Consider the following 9,750-nt stretch of genomic DNA (forward strand, 5'->3'; position numbering starts at 1 on the left):
AGTATTGCTGGGTCAAAGGGTATGCACATTTTTATAACCCTTTGGGGATAAGTTCAAACTGCTCTCCAGAATGGTTGGATCATCTCACAGGTCCACCAACAGTGAATTACTGTTTCAACTCTCCCACATCTTCTCCAACATTTATCATTTTCCTGTTTTGTCATGTTAGTCAATCTGAGATGTGTGATGTGGTACCTCAGAGTTCTTCTGATTTGCATCTCTTTCATCATTAGTGATTTAGAGTATTTTTTCATATGACTATAGAAAGCTTTAATTTCTTCCTCTGAGAACTGCCTGTTCATATCCTTTGACTATTTGTCAATTGGGGAATGACTTGTATTCTTGTAAATTTGACTCAGCTCTCTATATATTTTAGAAATGAGGTCTTCATCACAGACACTAGTTGTAAAAATTCTAGACTCTTTTGTTTTATCATGGTTTTCAGTTAGTCTAATAATTCTTAAATTTATCTCTCCTCAATCTATTTTCCTGGTCAGTACTTTTTTTCTGATGAGATATTTCATATTTTCTTCTATTTTTTTCATTCATTTGACTTTGTCTTGCTGTTTTTTCATGTTTCATGGAGTCATTAGCTTCCATTTGCCCAATTCTAATATTTTAAGGAATTATTTTTTTAATGAGGTGTTGTATCTCTTTTTCCATTTGTCCTATTCTGCTTTGAAAGAGTTCTTTTCTTAAGCAAATTTTTATGCCTTTTTGCCATTAGGCCAATTCTATTTTTGAGATGTTATTTTCTTTGTTATTTTTATGGCTCTTTTATCTTGCTGTTAATTTCTGTTTTCATAATTTTCTTGGATTGCTTTCATTTTTTCTCCCAATTTTTCCTCTCCTATTCTTATCTCTTTAACTTTTTCAGGAATTTTGTTTATGTTGTGTCCAATCAGTGTTTTTCTTTGACACTTTGCTTTTAGGGTGGTATGTTACTTTGGTTTGGTTTGGTTTGGTTTTTCCATAGTTGTCTTCTGAACATCTGCCATGATCTTCCTGATATGGTTGCAACTGTGATTTTTGCTGTTGTTTTGCTCATTTTTCTAGTTTATTTCTTCATTTTGAACTTAATGTTAAAGGTTGAACTGCTAACCTTGAATGGGGAGGCACTGCCCCATGCTTTAAACTTTTTTTGTGTTCCTTTTTGTTTTAGAACTAGTCCTGGATATCTGTAAGTTTTCAGTGCTTCCAAGGTGATGTGATCCAGGAAGAGATGTGATCACTTCTCTCCTGGTTTATACTCTGTTCTTTACCCAGAAAAGGTCCCTGCTCCTCTGTAGCCACAAGTGCTAGAATCCCTCTTGGCCCTGGAAGTGACCAGGACTCCTGCTTCCCTGAGGCTTCAAGTGCTAAATGCTTCTTGAACTATAAGGAGGATCTCTATTTTCTTATCATTGACCACATTCTTTTCTGCTCTGAACCATGACACAGAATTGCATAAAAGCAATAGAATTCTCAAATAGGGCCTCCACTCAGTGTTAGCAAAGAGTCTTTGGTATATCTCTTTCTGATCAGTTACCTCACTCCCTTAACATCTCTGGGCTGAAAGCACTCCAAACTTCTGCTGCTGCTTCAGTCACCTCCAAAGTCTGCCACTGGTATTGCTGCCAAATGTACTCCAGCCTGGCCCCCAGTCTGGTGTTGTGACTATTCTTTTTAATCTCCTAAATTGTCTTGGGCTAGAAAAATATCTCACCCTGACATTTTGTTGGTTCTACTGCTCCAAAATTCTATTTGAGGAGTTATTTTAAAGTTGTTTGGAGGGGAATGTTGGGAGAGTTCCCTGGGTTGCTGTCTCTACTCTGTCATCTTGATCCTGACTCCCAATGATATCTTAATTACCAATATTCATCCTTCATTCCTCCTAGGATTCCCCATTCTCCTCTCTGCATTCTTTGTTCATATCTATTACCTTCTTCTTCTTGATAGTCTCTTCTTTCTAGGTTTTCAGAACACCATCCTCTTCCAGTTCTCTTCCTGCCTATCTGACTAGTCTTTTTCAGTTTCTTTTGCTGCATCCTCATCCAGATCACACTCTCAAACCACAGGTATCATACAGAGTTCTCTCCCTTTTTTCATCTCCTTTACTACCTCAGTTGGAGATTTCATCAACTTACATGGATTTAATTACCTTCTCTACACTGATGATTCTCAAATCCACCAGTCTTGCCTCTGCTGACCTCCAACTGCCCTTCGTACATATCAGCCTGGATGTTCAGTAGACATCTTAATCTCAACATGTCCAAAACTAAACTAATTATCTTTCCCCTAATTTTTTTTACTAATATTTTTGCTAATACTATAGTAGGCAGCATAATACTTCTGGTCCTTAGGCAAGAAATCTAGGTATCATCTTCTGCTCTTCATTATCTCTTACTATCCAGAAATAATCTGCTGCCAAGAACTGTCAATTTCACTTTTCCAATATCTCTCCAATATTTCCTTCTCTTTTCTGACTCTGCCATCCCTTTAGTGAAGCCCCTTATCTCCTCTTGGTTGGACTGTGTGACTGTTGATGAATCTGCTTAACTTAGGTATCTCTCTATTCCCATTCATCCTTTATTTAGCCACCAAAGTGATTTTAATAAATCATAGATCTAACCATGTTACTCCCTTACTCAGCAAATTCCAGGGGCTTCCTATCACCTCCAGGATTAAATATAAAACCCTCTGTTTAGTGTACAAAGTCCTTCATAATCTAGTCTTCTCTTGAATTTCTATTCTTCTTACACCTTAGTCTCCAACACATACTCTTTGATACAGTGACACTGTCTTCTTGGCTGTTCTACTAATGAGATACTTCATTTATCAACTCTGAACATTTTCCCTGGCTGTCCCCCATGCCTGAAATATTCTCCTTCCTCGTCTCCACCTATTGCTTTCCTTGGCTTCCTTTACATCACAATCAAAATCCCATCATCTACAAGAAGTTTGTCCCAATCCCTCTTAATTCTTGTGCCTTCCCTCTTTTAATAATTTCATATTTCTCCTGTATATAGTTTATTGGTACCTATTTGTTTACTTGTCTCTCCCATATGATTGTAAACTCCTTGAAGTCAAAGACTATTTTGCCTTTCTTTGTATCCCCAGCTCTTTGTAAAGTGCCTGGTACATAATAAATGTTTACTAAATGATTGACAAAATTGAGTTCAATTCACCTTAGAATATTCACTTAACCTACCTGTGCCTCTTTCTTTCCCCTTTGGAAAATACCTATTAATAATAATTGAAAAATAAGACTTACATACTCCAAGAGGCACTGAACTATGTGATCTCCAAGATCCCTTCCAGCTTGAAAATGCATAACTCTTCCTCTCTCTGTCCACCTCCCTCCTGTTCTATCCATTATCTTCCTTCTCTCTCCTTTCTTCCCTCCTCCCTCTCTTTTCAGTTTTCCCAATATCTAATGCATTTTTTATTTCATTATGTTTACTTCTTTCAATTTTTTATATACATTTATCATTGACATACATTTAAAACAACTATTTTACTACAGATGTAAAATCATATAGGTTTGAATACATGGAGGAAAATCTATTCTCTGCTACAACTGCTCCAGAAAAAAAAGTGAGCCTTTCATGTCTTTGAGACGAGTAAGTGTGACAGTAATTGAAATGACAAATGTGAGTTCAAAGAGCCATATATATGAGGTAAAATGTCTTGTACTCTTTGCCTCTAGCCTTTCCCAGAATGAAACAGAATGGGGTGGTGGTTGGGATGTGAGGAGACTCTTGGATCAGCTGCTATCTAAAATGACCAGAAGTGAGTATAGTACAAAGCCCTCTACTTGGTACAGAGTCAGAAAATTGCCTGCCTAAACATAGCTAGGTTGTTTACCTGACTTACTTTAGGGGAAAAAAATTTCAACCAGAGTTATAAGATTAAGATATTCCCTTATCAAAATAAGAAACAATATATAAATAAAGAAGCACTATATTAGCCAACTAGTATCAGAACTGAATTTAGATTGTAAATGTAGTACTCTACAGTGAGCCTTTGTAGAGGAAAAAAAAAAGCTAGACTCTCCTTATTAACACAGTATACCCATATACACATCCTTTCCTCCATGCCTTTGCTGAAGCCATTCCTGCCCCCCACTTCAAACACTCTTCTTCCATATAACCAATCCGTCTTAGCAAGGATTTGTTTATAGAATTGACTTTTCATCCATTATCACCTGGGAAAGAATACAAGCCTAAGGGAATGGAACACAGGAAAGTTAAACTTTTTGTCTGTTTGTTTTGTAAGGGGATGAAGTAGGAACACAAAAGCAAGTTTTTGAGGACTTTCTAGAATATGTGGCCTTGATGGGAAGTCAAAAAGCAAGCCACTTGAGAATCTAGTGGGAGTTGATAAAAAGAGATGTCTATACCACATTTCCTTTGGGTCTTCATTCAGCCTCATCCTGGTCATGGGCATTGGCAAAAGGAGAATCTTCCTTGTGACCATTTTGGTCTTTTTGCAGTTCTGAAAAGGAATAGAGCTTGCTTTGTTTGCAAAAATGTTATGTCACATCCTCTGTTCCTGTCCTTGGTATTCTGGTTTCCTTACTACTTTTACATATTTTAAGGAGGTATAGACACAATTAGCCCTTACTGAACTGCATAGCACTGCTATTTGCTCTAAAAGAGAGATAAATAGCTAACAGCTGACAATATAGTGAAAAGTGTTTGATGTAGAATAGAGAGACAAAGGGTCCAATCTCTCCTCAAACATAAATAAATAAATAAATGGTTTATTAACTGATTGACTTGGGGTAAGCTTCCCAGTCTGTAAAAGGAAGATAATAATATTTGCAATGACAATTAGCATGATGTAGTGAACAGAGAGTGGAGAAACTTGGGTGCAAGATCTTCATACAATACAGACTGACTGTGAGGTACTGGGCAGATCACCTAGCCTCTTGGTGATTCCAATCAACTATCTAAGATGGTAAATTGTAGAACAGTTGCTGTTTTTGCATTAGAAAGGGCTTACTCATTGATTATTATTTAAAGGAATGAAACAACAGAACTGGTTTTTAGAAATAATAATAATTATGCTTCTCATTTTACAGGTTTGTTATGAGGAATATACCATATAAATCTTAATGTGAGCATAATTAATTGTGAGCATAATTGTCCTCAGGTAGAAAAAAGCACATATGAAACAAAGAATCACAAAAATGTGAAATTGTATGTTTCTTAAAACAGCAAAAAAATCCAATAAAGTACATATGTGAAATAGAAATTGAAAGGGACAAAGGAGTAAAAACAAATTTGATTTTGGTTCTTACTAGCTATGTGACTTTGGGCCTATTGCAACACCTCTGAGACTCAATTTCTTCAACTGTAAAAGGGAAAGAAATAACGATATTTTTTATCCTACCTCAAAATGATGTGATTCATAAATGGAACAAAATTTTTAAAGTGATTCACACACAACACCATAAACGTGCCCAGTGTTATTATTGGTGGTGTTACTGTGTTGTTAAAATCATAAATGCTCTTTCCGGAAACATTTTAAATAGGAGTTTATTGTTTGATGCTTGATTTCACTTTTTAAAGATTTTACTTATTTAATTTTTAAATAGTTGCTAAGAATAATGTTTAAAATACTTTTAAAAATAATCTCTTAAAGTGCTATAAGAAGATAAATTATTATTATTCATCTCAAGACTGAGTTGGGAGCCATACAGGAGAAATTCTCACTGCTGGCCATGAGCCAGTGTGAAAGGCACCAGCTTAATTCTATAAGCATTTCAAGGTCAATGTAGATGAATGTTAGAGATATTAGGGTATTTATTTATGTGCATTAAAGTATCGTGAATTTCTCCATTGGGAATGAATATCATGGGCATGTTCTGGAGCTGTTTTCCATACAGATTTTACTTCTATCAGTTACTTGGTCATTTTGTAGACTTGATTAAATACATATTAACTCAGGAAAGTATATGATAGATTTTCATTCAAAGGGCTATTTTTCGCAAAAGGGATAGTGTTTGGAAGTTTCAAGCACTCCTCTAGCTTCCCCTCCCCCCAATATACCTTAGGGACTGAACAATGGCAACTGAGATAGTACTTTATACATTTTGATTAAACTTGAGCATACAACATTTTAGTAATTCTATTGGATTTACAAGACTGCTTGTAGCCTTCTGTGACCCATTGGGTAGGCATAATTCTAGTTCTACACACGGCATCAACTTCAGTACTGACAATCGATGGACATTTTTTTTCATCCATGTCTTCTCCAATCTGACATGATTATTCTATCACTTCTCTTTGCCCATGGACTGAAATCCTGTGACAGGATACACATGCACATACACACACACACACACACACATACATATGTGTGTGTATATATATATATATATACACACATATATACATATGTGTGAGTGTGTGTATATATATATATACATGTATACATATGTATGTATATGTAGAAATATATAAAATTTTGTTTTCTCCTCTCTTTAGAGAAGCATTTGATTAGTCAGTCCTTTCTGCTGAACTTGTCTAATAGAACATCTGCTGCAGTCACACTGAATCCATTTTTCCTCATTGTAAGTGCATATTCAACAGATACAAATGTTGGCCATTCGTGAACTGTCAATCTTGTTATGTTACCAGTTCCCCGTCAAATCTATGGGATCACTAGCAGAGGGCAAACTACAGACATTTTGTCATTTTTTGAAATGCTCTGATCTTATCAGCATGTATTTCACATATCACACTCAACTAAGCCATTGTCAGCCTAGATCTTCCAGAATATCTCCTGGGAATTGTTACAATTTTTATTCATCAGGGGACCTGGATAATTAAGTCATGTATCAACTGTGGTGGTTTCTGTGAGGCAATGCTTCCATATCATCTTGACCTTGGTGTTTCTTGGGTATGTAGAGAGAGCATATGAGGGATTTCTGAGTTCTGGTAACTACTGCAAGGTTGTTGACATTTTGAGGCATTAAGAAAACACAGTATTTATAGTTCTCAATTACCCACCATCTTATTTACTACATGTGCCATGACATTTGAACCCCATAGTATGTTATTTTGTGGCACTTGACATAAACTTTACCAAAAAGTTAATGAGACACTAAATTCAATATTTGTAGTAATTCTGGTCCTGTTTCTAGAAGTAGTACTAGCAGGAGGAGTAGTAAAACTTACAAAGATTAGTACACAAACTAGTAGTAGGATGTACACGTATAAAGGACTTAATATATGTCAATGTGAATAGAACACAGATGATGAAAAAATTTATCTGGTATCTACTAAAATCCCATTATGTTATTAAATAAGTATCTCCCATTTGAGTTGTTTTCAAAAGCCCATTCCAAATTGGGAGACTGACATGGTCACTTCACTACGAAATATGGACCTTAATTCCCTTGTGCCACACATATTGCTTTAATCTTATCATGAAAGAATGAAAAAAGTGGGGTTAAGCATTAATTTCTAACAAAAGGGAAAAGCAAAATTGCTAAACTATATTTTCTTTATTTAAAAAATGTGAACAGGAGTGCAGACCAGACCAGCACAACGAGCGCAGACCAGCACTATGAGAGCAGACCAGCAGAGTACAGACTAGCACAGAGCAGCAGGGACAGGACTCAGAACAGGATTCAGGGTGCCACCAGCAGCATTTCACAAATTCCTAAACCCACAAATGCCACAGACAGCTTCAAAGGTCAGTGAGAGGGCTCCTGCACCCAGGAGAGGGGAGCACAGTCTGAACCTCCACCAGCAGGCACTGCAACTGCAGTTGCCATTTTCAGGGCCCTCTACCTACAGCCCCTGTGGGAATTGAGCCACTGATCTGATTCTCAGCCCTGAGCTCCACCCACGGGTGAGGAGGAGCACTGCAGCTGAAGGCAGTTGTGGAGAGGGAATTCAATTGCAGATTCTGAGCAGAAAGATTTTTGGTTGTTCCCAGACCACTATGAAGGCCAGAAGAGTAGTAAACACCTCTCCCTTGATTGTGACACCTTAGAGGAACTGAGAACTTACATGTCCCTACAATATAATCTCCTCTCGACAAAGGTCGCAAATGTCAAGTAACTGGCTGGGAAAATGCCCAAAAATGGAAAAAAAATAAGACTATAGAATGTTACTTTCTTGGTGAACAGGTATTTTTTCCATCATTTCAGATGAGGAAAAACAAAGCATAACATCAGAGGAAGTCAAGGCTTCTCCACCCAAAACCTCCAAAATAAATATGCATTGGTCTCAGGCCACGGAAGAGTTCAAAAATGATTTTGAAAATCAAGTAAGAGAGGTGGAAGAAAAATTGGGAAGAGAAATGGGGGCAATGCAAGAAAATCATGAAAAGGAAGTCAACAGTTTGCTAAAAGAGACCCAAAACAATACTGGAGAAAATAACACCTTTAAAAATAGGCTAACTCAATTGGCTAAACAAGTCCAAAAAGGCAATGAGGAGAAGAATTTTTTAAAAAGCAAAATTAGTCAGTTGAAAAAGCAGGGTCAAAAGCTCACTGAAGAAAACAGTTCTTTAAAAATTAAAATGGAACAGATGGAAGCTAACGACTTTATGAGAAACCAAGAAAATACAAAACAAAACCAAAAGAACGAAAAAATAGAAGATAATGTGAAATATCTCATTGGAAAAAACAACTGACCTGGAAAAAAGATCCAGGAGAGACAATTTCAAAATTATAGGACTACCTAAAAGCCATGATAAAAAAAAAAGAGCCTACACATCATCTTTTATGAAATTATCAAGGAAAACTGCTCTGATATTCTAGAACCAGAGGGCAAAATAAATATTGAAAGAATCCACTGATCACTTCTTGAAAGAGATCTGAAAAGAGAAACTCCCAGGAATATTGTGGTCAAATTTCAGAATTTCCAAGTCAAGGAGAAAATATTGCAAATAGCCAGAAAGAAACAGTTTGAGTATTGTGGAAATACAATCAGGATAACACAGGATCTGGCAGTCTCTATATTAAGGAATGGAAGGGCTTGGAATATGATATTCCAGAAGTCAAAGGAACTGGGATTAAAACCCAGAATCACCTACCCAGCAAAACTGAGTATAATACTTCAGGGAAAAAAATGGTTTTTCAATAAAATCAAGGACTTTCAAGCATTCTTCATGAAAAGACCAGAACTGAATAGAAAATTTTACCTTTAAACACAAGAATCAAGAGAAGCATGAAAAGGTAAACAAAGAAGAGAAAACACAAAGAGCTTTCTAAAGCTGAACTGTTTACATCCCTACATGGAAAGATAATATTTGTAACTGTAGACTTTTTCTCAGTATTTGGATAGTTGAAGGGATTATACACACACACACACACACACACACACACACACACACACACACACACACACACATACACACACACAGATAGAGAACACAGGGTGACTTGAATAAGAAGGGATGATAGCTAAAAAAAAAATAAAATAAAATTGAGGGGTGAGAGAGGAATATATTAGGAGGAGAAAGGGAGAAATGGAATGAGATAAATTATTACACATCAAGGAGGCAAGAAACAGTTTCTTCAGTGGAGGACAAAAAGGTGGATGTGAAAGGGAAGCTTACTTTCTTTACATTTGGCTTGAGGGAATTACATGCTCACTCAGTTTGGTATGAAAGTATATCTTGCACTACAGAATGGTAGGGGAGAAGGGGACAAGTAAGGTGAGGGCAAATGGGAGAAGGGAGTAATCAGAAGTAAACACTTTTGGAGAGGGACAAGGTCAAAAGAGAGACCTGAATAAATGGGGGGCA

The sequence above is a fragment of the Notamacropus eugenii genome, chromosome 5 (genome assembly GCF_028372415.1).
Source record: "Notamacropus eugenii isolate mMacEug1 chromosome 5, mMacEug1.pri_v2, whole genome shotgun sequence".
Classification (NCBI taxonomy): Eukaryota; Metazoa; Chordata; class Mammalia; order Diprotodontia; family Macropodidae; genus Notamacropus; species Notamacropus eugenii.